The sequence below is a fragment of the Grampus griseus genome (genome assembly GCF_964374135.1).
Source record: "Grampus griseus genome assembly, chromosome: 6".
NCBI lineage: Eukaryota > Metazoa > Chordata > Mammalia > Artiodactyla > Delphinidae > Grampus > Grampus griseus.
In genome coordinates, this window is record NC_139000.1 from 56,517,788 (window position 1) to 56,540,923 (window position 23,136).

At 42.1% G+C, this 23,136-nt stretch overlaps 1 protein-coding gene across 3 annotated transcripts in view; it reads left to right on the forward strand.

Moving 5' to 3' along the window:
• The first annotated feature begins 13,859 nt into the window (after positions 1 to 13,859).
• Positions 13,860 to 23,136, forward strand: part of KDM4C (lysine demethylase 4C) — a 410,995-nt gene continuing 401,718 nt past the window's right edge. For 2 of the 3 annotated variants that reach the window (XM_082656305.1, XM_082656309.1), the window contains exon 1: positions 13,901 to 14,008. The gene's annotated coding sequence lies outside the window, so the exon portion shown is untranslated. Of the gene's footprint in view, positions 14,009 to 23,136 lie in introns of all 3 variants that reach the window. The other variant, XM_082656307.1, reaches the window with a different exon arrangement.

Sequence of the window (23,136 nt, forward strand, 5' to 3'; positions counted from 1 at the left end):
TTTCTATACCTGTGGTGTTTCTTTAACAAGAATTAGCTCATAGGACATTGATAAATAAGCCTATGCCAGTATAACAGTGGAAATTATGAGTTCAAGTGGAATTTTCCTCTGCACATTAATGTTTGGGAGCAATTAAAGGAAAAAAAGCAAAACAAAACAAAAACTTACAATGCAGGAAGACCTTAGGAAAAAGATGAAAATACTACAGAAACCCCCTGTTTAGAGAAAAAAATGTCTGGGTTAGTGATTGCAAAAACCTGGCTACACTTTCCCACGTTAAACTATTTTGGGAAGCTGTGTGTGCAGATGAAAAAGTGTAAAGATATTTCTCTGGGTGTTACTAAAATTTGATCAAGAATGCTATACCCCTTGGGCTTCTCTGGTGGCGCAGTGGTTGAGAGGCTGCCTGCCGATGCAGGGAACGTGGGTTCGTGCCCCAGTCTGGGAGGATCCCACATCCCACATGCCGCGGAGCGGCTGGGCCCGTGAGACATGGCCGCTGAGCCTGCGCGTCCGGAGCCTGTGCTGCTGCACAACGGGAGAGGCCACAACAGTGAGAGGCCCGCGTACCGAAAAAAAATAAAAAGAATGCTATACCCCAGATAAGATTTTAATTTTTTAAGAAATATTTACCTATTTATTTATTTTGGCTGCGCCGGGTCTTAGTTGCTGCAAGCAGGATCTAGTCCCCCGACCACGGATCAAACCCGAGCCCCCTGCATTGGGAGCACAGAGTCTTACCCACTGGACCACCAGGGAAGTCCCAAGATTTTAATTTTTGAGGAAATTAGTCTTTAAGGCCCTCAAGAACCTATCTTGTCTAAGAAGGAAGCAGAAGTCCCTAGCGCCTAACGTGGCCAGAGGTCCCCTAAGGGTGGCAGCCAAACACTCCGGAGGAATTTTAACTGTGCCAGCAGTGGGACTGCTAGTGCTCTGGATAGGCTGCAAGTGGTCTACCCCATTCCTAATTAGCCCAAAAGTCCGCAATTGCACAGAAGTTGAGGTTTTTTAGGACCGCGTATCTGGAGTTACTGCAGAAACGCCTGTTCCACAGCAACGCAATCTCCCGGTTTCTATTTTACTAAAACTAAGTCCCCTGCCAAAGCTGTCTCTATTGTTCACGAAGGAGGCATGGGCACACAGACCTGGAGCCCTGTGCTCGGCGCGGGGGAAGGGGTGGAGGGCAGCAGCAGAGTCCTTGGGACCCTGGGAGGAGACTGCAGGGAGGAGGAGGTGCCAGGGGCGGGCTGGAAACTCCGGGCACTCAGCCAGGCAGGCGGGAACCAGCACGCGGAAGAGCTTTGCCTGCGGGGGCGGTGGGTGCGGGAGGGCAGAGAGGTGGAGGCTCAAGGCCCGCTCCTTCTCCTGCTTCCGTGTCAGCACCTCGCTGCCCCTTCGCCTTTGACCCCGCGGGTCTCCCCGACGCGGCAGCGGTACAGCACAGCGGTGGCTTCAGTCGGCAGCCCACGCTGCGGACGACGCCCCGCGGCAGCAGTTCCGGACCCCTCTTCTGGGTCAAATGCCCCAAGGAAGGAGAGGGCGCCTCAAGGAGGGACTTGCCCAAGGAGCATGACAAGAATTGACAGCTAAGGAAAATTTAGCCTAGGGTTCTCAAACTTATTGGTCGTAGGACCCCCTTAACACTCTTGAAAATTGTCTCTGTGGGTCTGTCCATCGACATTTATTATATCAGGTTTTAAAACAAAGAATTTAAACAGTAATACAGGTGCCTTTCCATTAGCCTTCAGGGCAGTTTTGAAATCACTCCTAGTTGTAGCTGCAGAAAACCTCACTGTGAATGAGAGCAGAAAAGGCCAATACAGTCGAAGTATTATAATGAAAATGGTTTTAACCTTGCCAATTCCTGGAACAAACTTTGACAACCACTGCTCCAAAAAAACCCACAGCTTAGAAACAGGGCCTTTATTTCCTGGAACGATTTAGACAGGAGCCCTGGGGAACCTAGACCAGGGTCTGTGCTGCTGGAGTTAGCTAGACAGTGACCTGCAGAATTTACAGGGGTGCCCTGGGATGCTGTGCACGTTTCAAAAAGGAACAGAACATTCCAAGTAACTAAACACAACATACTGAGAAGGATACACTTCGCTTGAAAGGAAAAAACCAGAAGCTCGTGACAAGGTACAGGAATGTCAATAGCCTCACAAGCTAAGAAATCACTTGGAAAGAACAGCCAACAAAATTGGAATGCACCTCTCTGATGAAGGGGCTAAATAAAATCAGGAAACATTTAAAAAGTAATCTAATTCCAGTGAAAAATATACTTGTTATGGTGTAAACTAAGAAGAAAATACAAAGAAATCTGTAGAAAAGTTTTAAGTTTATAGAAAAATGACGAGTAAGAATTTAGTATACCTTTTAGAGAAGATAAGATAGTTTTGTTTTTTTAACATCTTCATTGGAGTATAATTGCTTTACAATGGTGTGTTAGTTTCTGCTTTATAACAAAGTGAATCAGTTATACATATACATATGTTCCCATCTCTCTTCCCTCTTGTGTCTCCCTCCCTCCCACTCTCCCTAACCCACCCCTCTAGGTGGTCACAAAGCACCTAGCCGATCTCCCTGTGCTATGTGGCTGCTTCCCACTAGATATCTATTTTACATTTGGTAGTGTATATATGTCCATGCCACTCTCTCACTTTGTCACAGCTTACCCTTCCCCCTCCCCATATCCTCAAGTCCATTCTCTAGTAGGTCTGTGTCTTTATTCCCATCTTGCCCCTAGGTTCTTCATGACCTTTTTTTTTCTTAGATTCCATATATATATGTTAGCATACGGTATTTGTTTTTCTCTTTCTGACTTACTTTACTCTGTATGACAGACTCTAGGTCCATCCACCTCACTACAAATAACTCAATTTCGTTTCTTTTTATGGCTGAGTAATATTCCATTGTATATATGTGCCACATCTTCTTTAACCATTCATTGGTTTATGGACACTTATGTTGCTTCCATGTCCTGGCAAGATAGTTCTTAATGAAGCAAAACTACTTGAAGAGAAAGTTAAGTGTACTCTGTCATGTGACAAGAAGAGGAAGTTGAAATGAGCAAAACAGGAAAAACTAAAAGTACATCAAAGGTCTCCAAATGAGAGGAAAGGATCTCTCGATTATAAAACTGATGATGCTAAAGTTTTGAATAATTATCTTGCACAGATCAGTTATGTGCAGGTCAATTCTGAAACTGAGGGCAAAAAAAAAGAAAAAGAAAATAAAAAAGAAATTGTATTTTCTGAATTAGACAATGGAGGCCCAGGGGATCAGCAAGTTGAGAAAGTTAAAGACAGAGAAGATAATACTATCAGTTATCTATTGTGGCATAATAAACAACCCCAAAACTTAGTAGCTTAAAGCAGCAATGATTTATTATTATCTTTAAATGATTCTCTGGGTGGGTTGACAGTTTATCTGCTGGTTTTACCTGGGCTCACTGGTACAGAAACATTCAGCTGAAAGACAGTTGGGCTGGAAGGTCAATGTGACCTCACTTAACATGTCTGACAGTTGGTGCTGTCCATTGCGAGCTTTGGTTCTTTCCCACGTGACCATTATTCTCTAGCAGGCGAGACTGGCTTCCTTACATGATGGTCTCAGGGCAGCATCATAAAAGGGTAAAAGCAGAATCTGCAATGTCTCTTAAGATCTGGCTTTGGAAGTCACAGAACATCACTTCTGCCACATTCTGTCGATCAAATCAAGTCACAAGATGAGTCCAGATTCACAGAGTGGGGAAATAGATAACCTCTTGATGGAAGGAAGAGCAAAGTCATTGCATAGGAGCATGGGAGAAATTTGTGGTCATATTTTGTATTTTATCGTAACAGAATGAATATAACAAAGAAGACGCTAGCTATATTAACATTAGTTTCAGTAGAGAAACCATTTACAGCTTTATCTGAGTGATGAGATGTCAATTATGCATGGTTGGAAGAGCACTTAAGGAAGGTGGAGCAGGTTACTTGATCATTGTAGACAGTGCAAGGTCCCTTGAAAATATAAAGCTTCAAGCTGAAAATTGGACTCATTGATCAGACAAAATACCTTACTGGAAGAATTTGAGCAGAGAAGAAAGATTAGGAACAGTTAGGTACAGCAGAAGGGAAATATTAAAATTAGTGTATTTGGGCTTCCCTGGTGGTGCAGTGTTTGGGAGTCCGCCTGCTGATGTAGGAGACGCGGGTTCGTGCCCTGGTCTGGGAGAATCTCGCATGCCGTGGAGCGGCTGGGTCCATGAGCCATGGCCGCTGGGCCTGTGCATCCGGAGCCTGTGCTCCGCAACGGGAGAGGCCACAACAGTGAGAGGCCCGCGTACCGCAAAAAAAAAAAAAAAAAAAAAAATTAGTGTATTCAACAAAATAGAGGGAAACTATAGAGTATGAAAATATCTTATAAGGCAACACGTTGTTCTGCAGAAGAAAGCCCATGGCTATTTGATCCTTGTTTGTGATACTGAAAGAGCTATTATTGCCAGAGAGATGAAGCAAGCCACATTTCTGAGACAGAAATTAATAGAGGAATGAGTTAAAAAAAAAAGTTGCTAATGCTCTGAAAACCAGGGATTGTTAAAGCAACATTTTGTAGTCTCTTTCCAACTAATACACAAATTTCATTTCCAAGAAACAGAGTCCTTTATTTTCTGTTATAATCAGAGACTATAAAAGTAGCAATACAATATCTGATGTCTCCTTCAGTGAAAGGATCTTTTAAGTTCATGCCTGAGGGTGGAGGGGTACAGTACTCCTCAGTGATGAGGGATCTTCTGTGAAATTACAGGTACTCTGTGATCATTAGTAGAAGAGATTTGCTTAGACTGGAACCCTGATGCAGTCGGTACTAATTAGTATCGCCCCAAATTCTTCCCCTTCCACCACAGTGGATGGCTTGGTTGACTCTGATACAAATCCCAACCCGTCTCAGGTTCACCCATCACAAGCTTACTACCAGCAGGGCCTCTGTTTTCTCCTGGTCAGTTTGGACCACTTCCCCGCCACAGGGACTTCATGGGCCTGAAACTTTTCTTCTACCTTTTCTTTCTGGCTCCACCTGAGGCCTAAGAGAGGCATACCTGGCCTCTACCTGAAATATATGGCCTGTTCTATGATTATTAAATCTATAAACACTGGCCTCTACCTTTTATCTTTAGTAATATGTTTTTGCTAATTACCAATAATGCTGCTCTTAACATGTATTTTGATGCATATATATATGCAGACTTAGGGGAGAAATTGCTGGGTCACAGGGTATGCATATGTTCAACTTTAGCAGGTAATGCCAGTTTTCCCAGTGGGAGTGAGCACTTAAAAGATATATAAACAAAAGTCCTTCACTTCACTTGCTGAAGACCCCAAAGCATTTTTTATGGAAAATAAGTATTAACTTATGATGAAACATAGATAAAGTATGTATAAAAAAAAGAATTTGTTTTCATTTTGGCAGAGACAATAATTTCTCCACCAAATAGAACATTTTGTTTCTATAATTCATACCAGAGTACTATTTCCTAGCATATTTCAATAAAGCTTGAATGAGTGAATTAATTAATAGGTCTTCTGCATAGATTGGTTTAAATCAGATACACTTTAATACACTGGAAATTATATGGTATTTAATGGTTAGATATGTTGTAAGATAGACTTATTACTCCAGATAATTTTTTCTTGGGTTTACAATGTAAACCAATACACCTTGTTCCATTAAACCTCTGGCTTACAGACTAAAGAAGTTGGTTAACACACACATGGTATTGTCATATGCTGTCGTAAATGGACCTGCTGCTTTCCTTACTAACCAGAAGTGATTTCAGCAAACTAAGGAGAGAAAATATTTTAAAAATCATCCCCCTTTTTATTAAAAAAATAATAATAACAAGGCATACCTTGTTTTTGTTTTTTATAACTTTATTTATTTAATTAATTTATTTTTGGCTGTGTTGGGTCTTCGTTGCTGCACGCGGGCTTTCTCTAGTTGTGGTGAGGGGGGCCTACTCTTTGTTGTGGTGCCCGGGCTTCTCATTGCGGTGGCTTCTTTTGTTGCAGAGCATGAACTCTAGGCACATGGGCTCAGTAGTTGTGGCTCATGGGCTTAGTTGCTCCGCAGCATGTGGGATCTTCCCGGATCAGGGCTCAAACCCATGTCCCCTGCATTGGCAGGCAGATTCTTAACCACTGCACCACCAGGGAAGCCCCATACCTTGCTTTATTTTACTTCGCTTTATTGTGCTTTGCAGATAATGTGGTTTTTACAAATTGAAGTTTTGTGGCAACCCTGCATTGAGCAAGTCTATGGTCACCATTTTTCCAATAAAATTTGCTCACTTCCTGTTTCTATGTTGCATTTTGGTAATTCTCACAATATGTTGTGAGAATTCTCACAAAATTTTCGTTATTTTATTTGTTTTGATGATCTGTGATCAGTGATCGTTGATGTTACTGTTATAATTGTTTTGGGGCACCACAAACCACACCCACATAGGACGGCAAACAATTGATAAATGTTGTGTGTGTTCTGACTGCTTCACTGTTCCCCCTCTCTCTCCCTTGTTTTGGGCCTCTCTATACCCTGAGACACAGCAGTGTTCAAATTAGACCAAGTCGTAACCCTACAATGGCCTGTAAGTGTTCAAGTGAAAGGAAGGGCTGCACATCTCTCACTTTAAATCAAAAGCTAGAAATGATTAAGCTTAGTGAGGGAGGCATGTCCGAAAGCCAAGATAGGCCCAAAGCTAGGCCTCAAGCAAAGTACTTAGCCAAGTTGTGAATGCAAAGGAAAAGTTCTCGAAGGAAATTAAAAGTGCTACTCAAGTGAACACACAAATGATAAGAAAATGAAGCAGCCTTTTTGCTGATATGGAGAAAGTCTGAGTGATCTAGATAGAAGTTCAAACCAGCCACAACATTCCCTTAAACTAAAGCCTAATCCGGAGCAAGGCCCTAACTCTCTTCAATTCTATGAAGGCTGAGAGAGGTGAGAAAGTTACAAAAGAAAAATTTGAAGCTAGCAGAGGTTGGTTCATGATGTTTAAGGAAAGAAGTCATCTCCATAACATAAAAGTGCAAGGTGAAGCAGCAAGGGCTGATGTAGAAGTTGCAGCAAGTTATCCAAATCTAGCTAAGACGAAGGTGGCTACATTAAACAACAGATTTTCAAGGTAGATGAAACAGCCTTATATTGGAAGAAGATGCCATCTAGGACTTTTATAGCTAAAGAGGAGAAGTCAATGGCTGGCTTCAAAGCTTCAAAGGGCAGAATGACTGTCTTATTAGGGGCTAATGTGGCTGATGACTTGAAGTTGAAGCCAATGCTCATTTACCATTCGGAAAAGTCCTAGGGCCTTTAAGAATTATGCAGAATCTACTCTGCCTGTGCTCTATAAATGGAACAACAAAGCCTGATTGGCAGCCTATCTGTTTACAAGATGGTTAACTAAATATTTTAAGCCCACTGTGGAGACCTACTGCTCAGAAAAACAGATTCCTTTCAAAATATTACTGCTCATTGACTGCTCAATGTACTTGGTCACCCAAGAGCTCTGATCCAGGTGTACAACAAGATTAGTGTTGTTTTTATGCTTGCTGACACAACACCCATCCTGCAGCCTATGGATGAAGGAGTCATTTTGACTTTCAAGTCTTATTATTTAAGAAATACATTTCATAAGGCTATAGTGGCCATAGTTATCCTCTGATGGATCTGGACAAAGTCAATGGAAAATCTTCTGGAAAAGATTGAGCATTCTAGATGACATTAAGAACATTTGAGATTCATGGGAAGAGGTCAACATTAAAGGAATTTGGGGGACTTCCCTGGTGGCACAGTGGTTGGGAGTCTGCCTGCCGGTGCAGGGGACACGGGTTCGAGCCCGGGTCCGGGAGGATGCCTCATGCCGTGGAGCAGCTGGCCTGTGCACCACTGCTGCTGAGCCTGCGTGCTGCAGCTGCTGGGGCCCGCGTGCCTGGAGCCCATGCTCTGCAACAAAAAAAGAGGCCACCGCCATGGGAGGTTTGCACCCTGCAGCGAGGAGTGGCCCCCACTCGCTACAACTAGAGAGGGCCTGCGCGCAGCAGCGAGGACCCAACGCAGCCAAAAATAAATAAATAGAATAAATAAAGGAATTTGGAAGAATTGGATTCCAACCCTCATGGATGACTTTGAGGGGAGTGGAGAAAGGAGCTGCAGATGTGATGGAAATAGCAAGAGAACTAGAATTAGAAGTGGAGCCTGAAGATGTGGCTGTATTGTAACCTCACGGTGAAACTTGAATGAATAAGGAGTCACTTCTTATGAATGAGCAAAGAAAGTGGTTTCTTGAGATGGAATCAACTCCTGGTGAAGATGGTGTGGAGATCGTTAAAATGACAACAAAGGATTTAGATTAGTATATAAACTTAGTTGATAAAGCAGTAGTAGCATTTGTGAAGATTGACTTTAATTTTGAAAGAAGTTCTACTCTGAGCGAAATGCTATCAAAGAGCTTTGCATGCTACAGAGAAATTATTTGTGAAAGAAGAGTCATTTGATGTGGCAAAATTTATTGCTCTTATTTAAAGGAATGGCCACTGCCACCCCAAGCTTTAGCAACCACCACCCTGATCAGTCAGCAGCCGTCAACACCGAGGCAAGACCTTCCACCAGTAAAAAGTTTACAACCTTCTGAAGGCTCAGATGATGGTTAGCGTTTTTTTGCCAATAAAGTATTTTTAAATTAAGGTCTGTACATTTTTAAGACATAATGATATTGCACATTTAATAGACTACAGTATAGTGTGAACATAACTTTTATGTACACTACAGAACCAAAAAATTAATATGGCTCACTTTATTGCAGTGGTCTGGAACAGTCCCCACATTATCTCCAAGGTATGCCTGTATATTCTTTGCCTGCAACTAAAAAGGATTTGAAATATCAGTATGTATATAATATGGCTGAGAAAGCTAAAAAATTACTTATGCTAACAAAATTATTGTATTTCATTGTGAGTTACTGACAACCCTGATAAAGAAACTATCCAAGTTAGGGAAACAGTAGAGAGAAAACTCTTTCAGTTACTGAAATTCTTAAGGGTCAATAGGAGCAAAGGAAAAAGACACTCAGTTTCCTTTTCACTTGTTTTTGCCTTCAAGTTTTCCCCTTTCTAATCAACAAAAAATTTTGTTCAAAAGGAAAGGGAAGGTTCAGAAGTTTTACCCTTTATTTATCAAGTTAAATCAACCTGGGAGGTCCATTTGTCAAAAGGTGGGTAAGAAAGTTGCTATAAAAAATATACAAATATTAACATACTAAATATTTGAAAAACCTTTTAAATTTAAGTGTCACTTATATAAAAGTGCACAAATCTTAAGTGTACAGCTTGATGAATTATCACAATTATTATCATCCAGGTTAAAAAATAGAACATAAGCCACACCCCAGAGGTTCCTTTCCCCTCCCCTCCCAATTGCTCCACCCCTTTCTTCTCCTCAAAGGCAACCATTATTTTGACTTTTTTTTTTAAATAAATTTTTAAAATTTATTTATTTATTTTTGGCTGTGTTGGGTCTTTGTGGCTGCACGCGGCGAGCAGTGTGGTGAGCAGGGTCTACTCTTCCTTGCAGTGCACGGTCTTCTCATTGCGGTGGCTTCAGTAGTTGCGGCACGTGGGCTCAGTAGTTGTGGCGCACGGGCTTAGTTGCTCCGTGGCATGTGGGATCTTCCCAGACCAGGGCTCGAACCCGTGTCCCCTGTATCGGCAGGCGGATTCTCAACCACTGCGCCACCAGGGAAGTCCCCATTATTTTGACTTTTAACACCATAGAATAGTTCTATCTATTTTTAATGTTAAATAAATGGAATAACACAGCATGTATTCTTTTGGGTCTGTCTTCTTTCACTTACCATTGTTTTTGTGAGATTGTCATTCTGTTCTGGGTAGCAGTAATTCATTTATTTTTATTGCTGTATAGTTTTCCATTGTAGAAATTTATTGACATTTATATCTCCACTTAACTGCTGATAGATACCTGGGTTGTTTCCAGTTTGGGGCCTCACAAGTAATGCTATAAACCTTTTTGTGTATGTGCTTGATGCATATGTATATGTAGTTCTATTTCTCCACATTGTCACCAATGTTTGTCAGTTTTTATTTTTGTGGATGTATGTTGGTATCTCATTGTGGCTTTATTGTGTGTTCCATGAGAGCAAGGCCACATCTGTCCTGTTCATAGTTGTATCATTATCCAAAACCTGTTCATAAAACATAGTACAAATAATAACAGTAATACATAATAAAAAGGATTGATTTAAACAACTATAAATACTGAGTTTGCAACTTCAACTTAGGTATGTAGTTTTTATTTGCTAAAATGAATGGTTTTTATTGTTACGATTTTTTTTTTTTTTTTGCGGTACGTGGGCCTCTCACTGTTGTGGCCTCTCCCGTTGTGGAGCACAGGCTCCGGATGCGCAGGCTCAGCGGCCATGGCTCACGGGCCCAGCCGCTCCGCGGCATGTGGGATCTTCCCAGACCAGGGCACGAACCCGTGTCCTCTGCATCGGCAGGCAGACTCTCAACCACTGCGCCACCAGGGAAGCCCTATTGTTATGATTTGATGTCATAAATAAGTCCCAATGTTTTCCTTGATGTGAAAGAAAACATAAACTACCTCACTTGTTCCCCCAGCACCCCACCCTTCCAAACACACATGTACAAGTTTAGGACAATGGCCCAGGGAGAACTAGAAGCCCTAGGGAAAGAAATGACATATCTCCCCAAAGCTTTAATTTTATTCAAATATTTTGATGGGGAAATTAAAATTTTAACTGGTAATTTTAGGTGTTTTTATTATATTAAACACAGACATAATGGTATCCAAACTGACTGAATATTTAGCTTATACAGAGAGTTGACTCACTTCAATGTCTAGCCCACATCCTTGGTCACCATATTCTTCTTGGTCATTGTGACTCCCTAGTGGAAAAAGACTGGAAAGCTTTGATAATGATGGGGAATTAGTGAAGTGTTTCAGTTGTGCGGAATCATGATCCACAATTTTTATTTTAGGAGGGTAATTCTGACTTGCAGTATAGAAGATGAGTTGGAGGGGGAGGGGGTGAGTGGAGAATGCATTGGAGGTAGGGAGATCATTAGGAGACTTTTGTAATAATCCCGGTAAGAGATAAATTGATCTGAACTTCAGAACACAGGACACAGAGAAGAACAGGTACCAAAATTTCTAATTTTATTAGGTACTCACTATCATATTAACTATGACACTTTAAAAAAATCATCTAAACATCTAGTTATTGGTTGGTTTGTATTATACCTGTAGAAGTAACATGCATATATGATAATGATAAATGGAAACATTAATGAGTATTACTATTATTTATTTATATTTGCAAAAGTCTAATGGACTTCAATATATTCAAAATTAGACTATATTATTTAGTAGTGTATCAATTTATCAATTTGCTGCGTTATACATATCTTAAGAAATTTATAAGTATTGTCTCTGAGGTGAACAGTAGTTCACATAACATAAGCTTCAAGGAAAATCTATGTATCCATTATACAGCCTCCATCTTATTACAACTGGCATTTTTAATTGGACGTAAATAATTTACTACATGGCTAAAATGTTAATTTTCATTGTAATTTACAACAGAGATATTTCAATACATTAGGGACACAACATTTTCTGTGACATGAATCCAGTTGATCTTCTAATAGGCTCACTTCAATTTCCAAAACTGTGAAGTGGTTAATAGATTCACACAGTGCTTTACAGCTTTTGAAGTGTTTTGACATTGTACAGTATCTTCTTTAATGTTCAAAAATGCTCAAAGTCAGCAAAACTGATATGTCACCCTCATTTTTCAGATTAAAAAAACTGAGACTCGATTTACTGTGTTCGACAAACGTTATTTGTGCAGTATTATGTGTCTACAAATTGTGAGTGGACTGGAATTCAGGTTTCCAGACTTTTAGCTTTGGTGTACTAGGTTCCTCGTCTAATACAGCATATGGCTTCCAAGGACCCTGGTGTTTAGTAGTTGACATATTTCCTTTTTTTTTTTCTTTTTGTTTTCTTTTTTTGCGGTATGCGGGCCTCTCACTGTTGTGGCCTCTCCCATTGCGGAGCACAGGCTCCGGACGCGCAGGCTCAGCGGCCATGGCTCACGGGCCCAGCCGCTCCGCGGCATGTGGGATCTTCCCGGACCGGGGCACGAACCCGTGTCCCCTGCATCGGCAGGCGGATTCTCAGTAGTTGACATATTTCTTAATCTCAATACTTCGGTTTTCATATCTGTAACAAGGAGGTAATAATCATACCTATTCATTGAATGATTATAAGGATTAATTTCGTTAATATATGTGAGGCTCTTAAAACAGTGTCAAGTTCACAGTAAGCCCTAAATGAATGCTGTTATACGTTTATTGTTTTAGCATATCCGATTGACTTGTAAGGAGGGTTGGGATCCTCATAGTATACACATTTGGAAAAGTCCCAGTTGAGTTTACATATTAGGTAAGTTCAATCGTGTACCTATGTGGGTAATAATTCTAATTTAATGACTTATGAAATGTGGTGACCCAATAATTCCATTAGCTTTACTTAATCACCCGTATTTCATCTGTCCTCGCAATGCTCCTTCCAGGGAGAAAAGACTCCCAGGGTGCGGTAAGTGGACCTGTTTAGATATTAAAAAAAAAAACAGAAATCAGTGGATTGTAGTAGAAAACTCAGCATATGAGACAGCCCGAGTGTGCTCAGAAGTGTAAGGTTCTGCCCAATCTTTCTTCGCCGAGAAGACGTTAGAGGAAACGTCACAAAGGACCCAGCTGGGAACTCTACAGGAAGTTAAAAAAATTGTTCAGCTTTGCAAAACACCTGGTGCTCAGCCATCTGTCTTTGGTAGTACAAAGACTTTAGTTAAGTAAGGTCTGTGTGGTTCTTTCTGACACCTTGGAAGACAGAGGTACAGCACAGAAATAACAAGTTGTAGCAAGCTAATTTAAGTACGTCTGAGGGGTCCGGAGGTACCTGCACTTCCTGTTACTACAATTCAGGCCATAGTGCTGTCACCCCAAGTTTTTGAGAGACCCCCCCCCCGTCCGAATTCCTATGGGGGTCGCCTCGGGACTCAAGAGCACACCTGCGCGGTGCGGAACTTGTTCCGCGTAGGTGACTGCAGTACAGGGCAGTTTCACTCCCCTCGGCTAACAGCACAGCTTCTCGCTTGAGTTACTTGTTAAAGGGTTGGCAGGCACACACCCTTCGCTCACTCGGGATCTCCCATTTCGGTCTGGAGGCTCAGGAGCCCCGGCCGTATGACGCTGTCCTTGCTGCCCAGCAGCGAGCAGCGACATCCTAGCCAGGCTCGGCTGGGCATTCCGAGGCCGCACCCAGGGCAACGCCACTCTGACGTTCGCGTTCCGGAGGCCGCCATAGGCCCGCGTCGGAACCCAGGGCGACGTGTGGCGCGTGGACTCCATCAGGTCCAGCCCTGAGGGAACCCGGTAGGCGCTTCCAGGCAAGGTTCTGTGCACCTGTTCCTTCCTTCTGCTCAAGTGTCTTCCCGTTCTGGGCAAAAGGGGACATGTCCGTCTCCAGAAAACACGAAGCGCGGCGGGAGCCTAAGCTAAGAACAGTGCGGAAGATTAAGCCCAAAGCAAGAAGGTGCCTGGCACCTTTAAGCTGTTTGGAAGTTCACGTGACCCACTAAGTGCCGGGCCCCGCGGTCACGTGACGGCGCGCGCGCCCTCGCGCAGGGAGAGCCGGCTGGCGCTGTGCGCGCGCCTTCGCCGCTGTCTCCCTGCCCCTCGACGGGAGGGTGAGGAGCGGCGGAGTCATCGGGCGACTGGGTCCGGGTGCGCGTGCGCAGCGAACAGCTGTCACCCAGTGCGGAACAAGTCTTCCAAATTTCCCGAATCTCCCTGGGCCGGAGGCCACCGTTTGCCTTCTCACCTTCCTCTTCTGGGTCGTGTCCTCTCCCCCGCTTGCGCGCCAGGTAACTGCTTTTCCGGAGTCCGGGGGATGGGGACCGTTGGGGGAGGGGCCCGGGCGGTCTTCCTGGCACTGCCCCGCTCTGCGCGGGGCAGCAGGGGGTGCCGGCGTCCGGCGGAGCGGAGACGCCGGGCCAGAGACGCTAGGTCCGCGGCCGCCGCGACTGTCACGCTGGCGAGAGAGCGGCCGGCCATGGTCTTGGGGTGGGAGGCGGGAGCCAGTGACAGCCCGCTCCGGCCCTCCGGGGGTTCGGTCCCCAGGCTCGCCGTTCTCCCGGGGGCCGGAGTCAGGGTCGGGCTCCTTGGAAGGGGCGCGCGGGTGGTCCGGGGATGCCTACTCCTTACCTTTCCCCTCCCAGCCCGGTCTGCGGTGGACTCCGCGGAGGCCGGGCCTGGTGCGCCCCTCGGGGCCATCTCTTCCCTGGGACTCTCATGACCCGCGGGGTGAGGGTGAGGGCTCCTCTCCAGACTACCCCACCGTAGGTAGCCAGCTCCTCTCTCGGGTCCGTCCTTAGCCCCTGTGGCTATCCTATTGGTTTTTCCGGCGTGGGGCCATTTCTTCCTGCAGTGCCTCTAGCCACGATGCGGTGTAGACAGTGGGTGCTTAATAAATATGAGTTGGATCGGGTCGCGTGGAATGCCAGGCATAGGACGTGGCGGGGGGTGGGAATGTGAAGAAAGGAGCCAGGCAGGCTGGGGCTCCGGGCTCGAGCTTGGGGTTTTCCTCGGGGCTCAGCCAATGAAACCAGCAGGGCTCGATTCGGATGCTTTCCGGGTGAACTCGGAGCCAGTCTCCCCTTGAGCTGCAACCACGCACGTCTGCACGGTCTGGTTTTGGTTGTGGGCGAATGCCAGGGAGCGTTTTTGTGTGGTTCCTCCCCCTGGAGAAGAGAGGGCAAACTTTTTTTTTTTTTTTTTTTTTTAGCAGTTGGTAAATTACCCTGCTGGGTGATTTATCAAGCGCTGCTTCGGAAGTGTAGGTTAAAAGTTGCAGCCGGTCCACTCTTAACCCTTGTGGAAGTTTTTTGGTAGGCTCGGTTCACCTACGTTCGGACCAAACTTTGCCCTATTTCACCCACTTGAATTTGCAGTATTTTTTATTTTTAATCTCGGGAAACTCAGCGTCACTGTTCCTATGGCAACGGTTACTAATATTCTAATTTCGAAGTGTCGTGTTTGAAAATTAGTGGCTTTAAATATTAAAGGTCCATTTTTACTTTGTAGCACTCAGTTCTTTATGATCATTAGTCTAGGTCTCCTACCTTTCGGGTCCCCTCCCAACTCCCAGGCTTTGTTTTGGAATGTGTCACACGGTTCGGGTCTTTTAGGCCCTCTTTCTTCCAATTTAAGGTCTTATGAAAAGTTTGCACATAATCTTTACAGCACCCTACGAACTTGGCAATACAATTTAAATCGGAGACTTGTTTCATTTTATTAACAGACTGTAATCTGTTGCTTTTGTAAAGTTAAAAACATATTTTAAACATTGCATGTGCACAAATGCTTAAAAGAAGAATCTGTTAACCTTCAGTAAGAATGCAGATTTTAGGAGGCTGAACAGGTACTTAATTTTAAAAAAGCTTCTTAGACTTAAATTTCAATTTAAGGACGAAAATCTGGTATATTGAGTTCTCTTCTAGACATCGTAATCATACAGGGCTAGGTTAGGTCCCGCTGGGGTACAGTCTGAATTCTTTGCTCTTCGCATCGTTTTCTAATTGCCTGTTGATTGCCTTTTCTCCTCTACGAGAATGTTAGAGCTCTGACAGGTTTTGTGTGTGTGTGTGTCTTCTTTGTTCTATTTCCAGCAGTTTACCATAGTGCCCCAGTGCTCAAAATACCCTGTTTCTTAATAACAGCTTTATTGAGATATAATTCACATACCATAAAATCCACCTATTTAAAGTGGATTTTTTTTCATGGTATTTAGTATATGTATAGAATTGTGCAACCATCAGCACAATCAATTTTAGCACATTTTTATCACCTCAAAAAGAAATACTTTCCCATTAGCAGTTACTGTCCATTTCTTCCAAATCCAGTCTTCACCCCAGCCCCAGGCAGGGACTAATCTGCTTTCTGTCTCAGTAGACTTGCCTGTTCTGGACTTTCCATATAAATGTACTTATATAATACTTGGTCTTTTGTGGCTAGAGTTTTTTCACTTAGCATAATATTCAGAGTTCATCCATGTTATATATAGCATATTTCAGTACTTTATTCATTTTTATGGCTGAATAATATTCCACTGTATGGATATATCACATTTTATGTGTTTGTTGGTTGATGGGCGTGTGGGTTGTTTGTACATTTTGACTGTCATGAATGATGCTGCTATGAACATTCATGAACTAGTTTTGTATGCATTTTTTTTTTTTAACTCTTGGGTATACACCTAGTAGTGGAATTTCTGGATTAAACATTTTCTCTTGAATGAGTGAATGAGCAGGTAGGGATAATAGTATTGATAGGCCCCTTTGAGAGGCCTATTGACTCTTCCGTGCTTCACTACGAAGACCACTTCTTAGAGGCAGAATTCTCTGTGTGTGGCTTTGTCCTGAGTATAGTGTTGTGTTTTTCTTGTCTGGATGTCATTAAGATCGTCCCTTTCTGTTAGCCCAGTCTTTTTTCATACGTAATACTCATAATGATTTCCCTTGATATTGATTTATTTGCTGTATGTTTATTAGAGATATGATGATAAAACAGGTACATTCCATGCTGTCATTAAACTCAGTGTCTAATGCAGGTCTTTCAGTCTTTTAAAATTTATATTTTCTTTTTTGTACTATGAATAGTTAATGCTTCTCTCCCTACCTTCATTTCTAATATGAATTTCTTGGGAGTTGTACCATAGTTAAAATCACTACATTTTCTTTATCCTTATCAGTCTAGAAGGCTTTATGGAGCCTAAAATATAAATTTAAAATATCGGATTATTATCTTTTTCTCCCTGCAGCTTCACCCCCCCCTCGCCTCCCCAAAGATTCCCCTGTGCCCCTACTCTTTACACCCTTTGGGAGAAGATGCTGATCATCTAAGTCCACACTTGTAGGGCCTAATCCTTTTCCCACCTAAGCAATTGGGACATTCCCTTTGAGGAGTCTATCTACCTTGCTTCTCTTTCAGTGGCCTCACCTCATTCTTTCCCTGAGTCCTCTCAACAAGGCTTTGCCCAGCCAGTCTTCTCCCTCTCCCCAGTTGCCTGGCTTGGTGGGGTTCGGTACCCAGCACACATTCTTGTTCTCTCTGCCTAGCAGCCTGTGCTTCTTTGTCTGGTTAATTCCATCTCATCCTTCAGATAGCTCAGCTCAGTTGTCACTTTAGGTTAGTCTTTCCTCAGTCCTATATACTTGCCATAGCAGTGTTCTGTAATCTCATTTATAGACTTAAGTCTAGCTGTGTATCACTCTTTACTTTCCATCCCCATGTATGCACAGAAAAAGCTCCACATGAAACACTGAAAGTGGTTACTTCTGGGCAATGGGAATATGGTTAATTTGTCTCCTTCGTGTTTATGTGCATCTTTGGATTTTTCTCCTATGTATCAGTGTGACCTTTGTGAGCAGGAGAAAAAACCAGTTAAAATCCATGTTTGTTAGAAAATCTGACAACAGGAGACTTTAGAGGAAAAAATGTCATTAGTAATTGCCATTTTTAACCTTTTTTGTTTTGTTTTAATAACCTAGATGAGATTTTACTATAGCTTTTCAACATCAAGCTTTTATTACATTTCTGTTCTTTCTCATATGTAGGGACTTCTAGGGATCAGTGAGGTTGCCTGGGGTGGTCTTCCCTAGAAGCTTGAAATTAAGCCGATTCTTAGGGACCAGAATATAGCATCTATTTGGGTATGAGAACTGAGTTTGTGCTAAATAACTCATTTCCCTTTTTTTCTCTGAGAAATGTCCTTATTTATACATTTGTATGTTTCATACTCGAGTTTTTCCTTGCAGAATTGCTTGTTATTTGCGCCATTTGTTTTATTTTTGCTGTGGTTTATTCTGCCTAGTAGTGGGTACTTGTCTTCAATAGATAACACCTCCTATGTGCCATGCGCTGTGTTAGATGTGGAGCATATTGTGAACACAATAGACAAGTGATTCCTTACTATTTCATAAAAGAGGATTGTTTTGAATGTGACTGTTTAGTTACACCGTTGCTCTTGCTCTGTATTTTCAGATACACAGTGGCTTCAGCTGCTGTGGTATTTATGAATTGCTGTTCCATAGAGACTAAAATTTTTTTTAATTTAATTTTTATTTTATATTGGAGTATAGTTGATTTACAATGTTGTATTAGTTTCAGGTGTACAACAAAGTGACTCAGTTATACATATACCTATTTTTTTTTCAGATTTTTTCCCCATAGAGTTTATTACAGAGTATTCAGTACAGTTCTCTGTGCTCTACAGGAGGTCCCTGTTGATTATCTATTTGATATATATAGTTGTGTGTGCATGTTAATCCCAACCTCTGATTTATCCTAATTTATCCCCCCCCCCCCACTTTTCCCCTTTGGTAATCATAAGTTTGTTTTTCTAAGGCTGTGAGTCTGTTTCTGTGAGACTTTAAAATTTATTCTAGATTCTTCTGGGTTTGTATTATACATTACTGTGGGTAAATATTTAAGGAGCAGAATAATGTATCATCAAAACCGTTTTGGTGATGACTTCTTTGTTTTATATTTCCATCCAGTTTTAGTTATTAATTTGGCATCTCTACCTGTTAACTATAACAGGCCAAACTGTGATCTTTCCTCTCCACTCTGCTCCTCTGAGTTTTTCTTGTACCTCACTCCATTTCTTTGTTAACTTGGGAAACCTGAGGGTTATCCCAGACGCCTCATGGCTCTTCAGCCCTCGCATTTGTACCATCACCAAACCTGTCACTTCTGCTTCCTAAATATGAATCAAATCAGTCTTCTAGTCTCCACCTGGTACCACCTCTGTATCCCCTTGATATCTCTTCTCTACCCAGTGATCTTTTAAAATGCAAATTGGATCATTCTAATGGCCCTCGGGACATTTAAAAGTCCTGCATTATCTCTTCCTATCCCAAGCTCCCCCACTAAGCCTTATTTATCAATAGATGGGTCTACCTTTCCGTCCAGTGGCTTTTCTTTTTTTTTTAATTAAATAAATTTATTTATTTATTTATGGTCGGGTCTTTGTTGCTGCATGGGCTTTCTTTAGTTGCAGCGAGCGGGGGCTGCTCTTCACTGTGGTGAGCGGGCTTCTCATTAAGGTGGCTTCCCTTGTTGCGGAGCACCGGCTCTAGGCGCGCACGCAGGCTCAGTAGTTGTGGCGCATGGGCTTAGTTGCTCCGCGGCATGTGGGATCTTCCCGGACCAGGGCTCGAACCCGTGTCCCCTGCATTGACAGGCGGATTCTTAACCACTACGCCACCGGGGAAGCTGCCCAGTGGCTTTTCATTTCCCCAGACCTTACAGACCCTTGCTGAAAGTGCCATTTTCTGCCAGGCAGATTTTCCTTCCCACTCCCTTCCTTTCCAAGTACATCTTTCTGGTCTCTGCTTGAATGCAGTTTCTCAGACAATCCTGACCTGTCACCCCTACCTTTTCCCCAATCTAAATCAGCTTCCCTAATGATAACTGATCCTAATTTACTAAACTTTTCCTTCCATAACACTTAGCAGTTTATAATCTTATATTTATGTGATTATGTGATAGTTTGTTTCTAAACTGAAAGAATTCTACAATGGCAGGGATCAACTATTATTCATTTACATCACAGCAGCACACTGCTGTCTCACCAGCACTATAGTATAGGTGCTCAGTAAACCTTTGTTATACAAATTAATGACATTTACATATATGAAAAAATTAAGGAAACTAAAAAATTAAAGTCAGGCACACGGTAGGAAGTACCTTTTACCCATCCGGACCACACACACACACTATAAAACTGAAACAAAAATTTCACAAAATAATAGTTTGCCACCTGTTCTGTACTCTGATATTGTCTGTACTCTGATACTGTATAACATAGTATAAAAAATATTGATATAACCCACTAAATCACGTAGGACTGCTGACGGCAGTTTGAATAGCAGAGGTCTAAGGCAATCCATTAGCCCCTTCCCCCCTTTCGAAACACAATTACTATTTTCTTAGTCTTACCTGATGGGAAGTATAAGTATAGCTTTAAATACCACCTTCCAACCCCCCTCACACGTTTAAAGAATTAGCTGTTGCCAAAAGCTAGTTATTCTTAGAAGTTCTGGCCTGATCTCAAAGGAGGGTTGCTTAAGGTCAGGTTGAGAAAAATCTAAACCTGACTCGTTTTAGGTCTTCTCTTCCAGGTTTCTCTGGGGCCACTAATAGCACTCTCCCACCCTGCTTCCTTGAGCTCATTACAGGTGTGTTTTAAGGCTGGCTGCTCATCAATTTTATTTTCTCAATTTATTACAAACCAAACAATTCCAGAAATGAAAACAAGGGGATCAAGGCAAACCAGTAAGTATTTGTGAATTAAGGAGCCTGGCCGGGCATGAGTGTCACGTTCAGCGTATCACTAGAGCTTATCCTTAGGGCTGTGGTTCTCATTTGTTCACTTACCAGAACTCCTGTGAGGAAGAAGCTTGGTGCTGTTTACCCCACCATGAAATATTGATCTCTTATATATTTTGCTAACTAAATTATTAGAAATAACCTAAGTGTCTAGCACAGGGTCTATTTTAAGTGAACTCTATGCTCTGCTATTACTAACTTGGAAGAATATTTAAAAACATTAGGTAATTCCAAACCTTCTTTGTTTAATGAAAAAAAGCAATAAACAAAATTGTATACATTGTATGATCCTAGTTGTGTTTAAACATGTTTATAAATGTGTATGTCTAGAAAAAATACACTGGAATGTTAACTTGGTGGTGGGATTACTGGTAATTTTGATTTCCCTTCATTAAAAAAAAGTTTTTTGAGAATGAACATTATTATATTTATAGTAAGAAAGGCTCAGTTGAAAAAAAAATTTCCTATACATTACCACGTATTTGCAAATAGGAAAAATAACACCTTTCTTAAAGTGGTGGTTAGGGACTTCCCTGGTGGTGCAGTGGTTAAGAATCCGCCTGCCAATGCAGGGGACATGGGTTCGAGCCCTGGTCTGGGAGGATCCCACATACCGCGGAGCAGCTAAAACCGTGTGCCACAGCTGCTGAGCCTGCGCTCTAGAGCCCGCAAGCCACAACTACTGAGCCCGCGCACCACACCTACTGAAGCCCACATGCCACAGAGCCCGTGCTGCACAAGAGAAGCCACAGAAATGAGAAGCCCGCGCAACGCAACGAGGAGTAGCCCTCGCTTGCCACAACTAGAGAAAGCCCGCGCGCAGCAATGAAGACCCAATGGAGCCAAATAAATAAATAAAATTTTAAAAAATATACACTTTAAAATGGTGGTTAGAGGCCAGGTTTCTAGTGACTGTGTTTTGGGAACCTCTGTCCAAGCAGGACTTACATTCTACCTTCATGATATGTAATCTTGCACTGCACAGTGTTCTACGTATCTGCTCCTAGCCTGCATATTTTTCCTTTTCTAAGTTATCAAAGTTTACTAAGCCTTGTTTTTTATCTTTTATTTTGCTGAAATCTCTCCCTGGCATGCTCAAGCATGTTGATAATGAATATTCACTTACGGTTGATCATTTAGAAAGTCCTAATAGCCCTTATTAAACCCTGCAGTCTGGCATGAGTGGAAGGGATGGAGAGGGTTTGGGATGAACTAGGGTGTATACAGGTGATACCTTTCTGTTAAATTTGGAAAATGTCTAGTTATAGTGGGACTTAGAAACCAAATTGAAGGAAACATATAGTAACAGTTTGTAATGTGTAATCATCAGTAAAATTTCCCAAAGCTGTATTTAAAATTATTTAGGCTTTTAACACTCAGGCCTTAGTAGATTAAATTAAATATTTGAAAATATATTTGATAACTGTACAAAATACATATTTTAAGTATTGATTTACTATTTACTAGAGAAGGAATGGGAAAAGTTTGAAATTAGAGAGAGATGTCAAAATAAGGACAGTTGGCCAGATAGGACCTTTTGGAGTGTGTGTGTGACAGTGACATCACTTTTGGGGGATTACGTATTCTTGTTCTCATTTTCAGCATTGCAGGTTCAGAAATCTGAACTTTTCCCAGTGATTCAGAGTATGTCAGGCATTGGAGGACTAAGGTCCTCAGTGTCACTCCCTAATCAAACTCACAGGAAGAACCAGAACTCAGACCCAAAGCATACATGTTTGTTCCTCAGGGCTCTTTCTAGAAAGTCTGGTCCCTGGGAAAGTACACATTATTTGGTGACAGGCAGGTCCCACAGATGGAGATGGTAGCATTGAGGAGTAATCTGAACTGGGGTATTTTTCACCTGCTGGGCTTCTCTTGACCCTTAGAAGTACTCACTTCTGTTCATTAGGACATTCTTCCTGCAGGTTCGTTTTTCCTGTTGAAGGAGGTTAAAGAAGACACATTTCTTCACTTTGGCTCTTTCTTTATCTCCACCTTTTAACTCTTCTTTTGCACTAGACATTTGTTTAAATTCTAGTCCTGAGGACATCCCTTTGTTTCTCTGATTGAAAATCGGTCTTGTTGCTTTGGTTCTGTTTTGGGAGTCCATCAAATACTCAGCAAGGTCACGGGCATCCCTTTGAGTGGGAGACTGATGGTACTGATGAGGCTTATTTATTTATTTATTTTTGCTGGTAGCTTATCTCATCCATTTTGTTTTTATTTAATTTTCAAAAGGAACCCTCGCCTAAAATTTGGACACTTTACTGAGAACTCTCAGTCTACAACATTCAGGCAGCTTTCATTAGCAGGAAGAATCTAGCCCTGAGATAGGGAAATTCATTTTTCATTCCTTTTTGATAATTTTATTTATTTTTAAAAATTTATTTTATTATTTATGTACATATATGTTAAAGAAGTATTATTTTAAGTAGGCAGTGCAAGGTGTACAACAAGGTATAAAACTGAGAAGGTGTAAATGGGTAAAAAGTACATATTCTTACCTTTGGCCATCAGATAGGCATTTCCTCTTATTAGTTAACCATTGTTAAAACTGTTTCTTTTGGGGCTTTCCAGACATAGTCTATATATTCTTTATAAG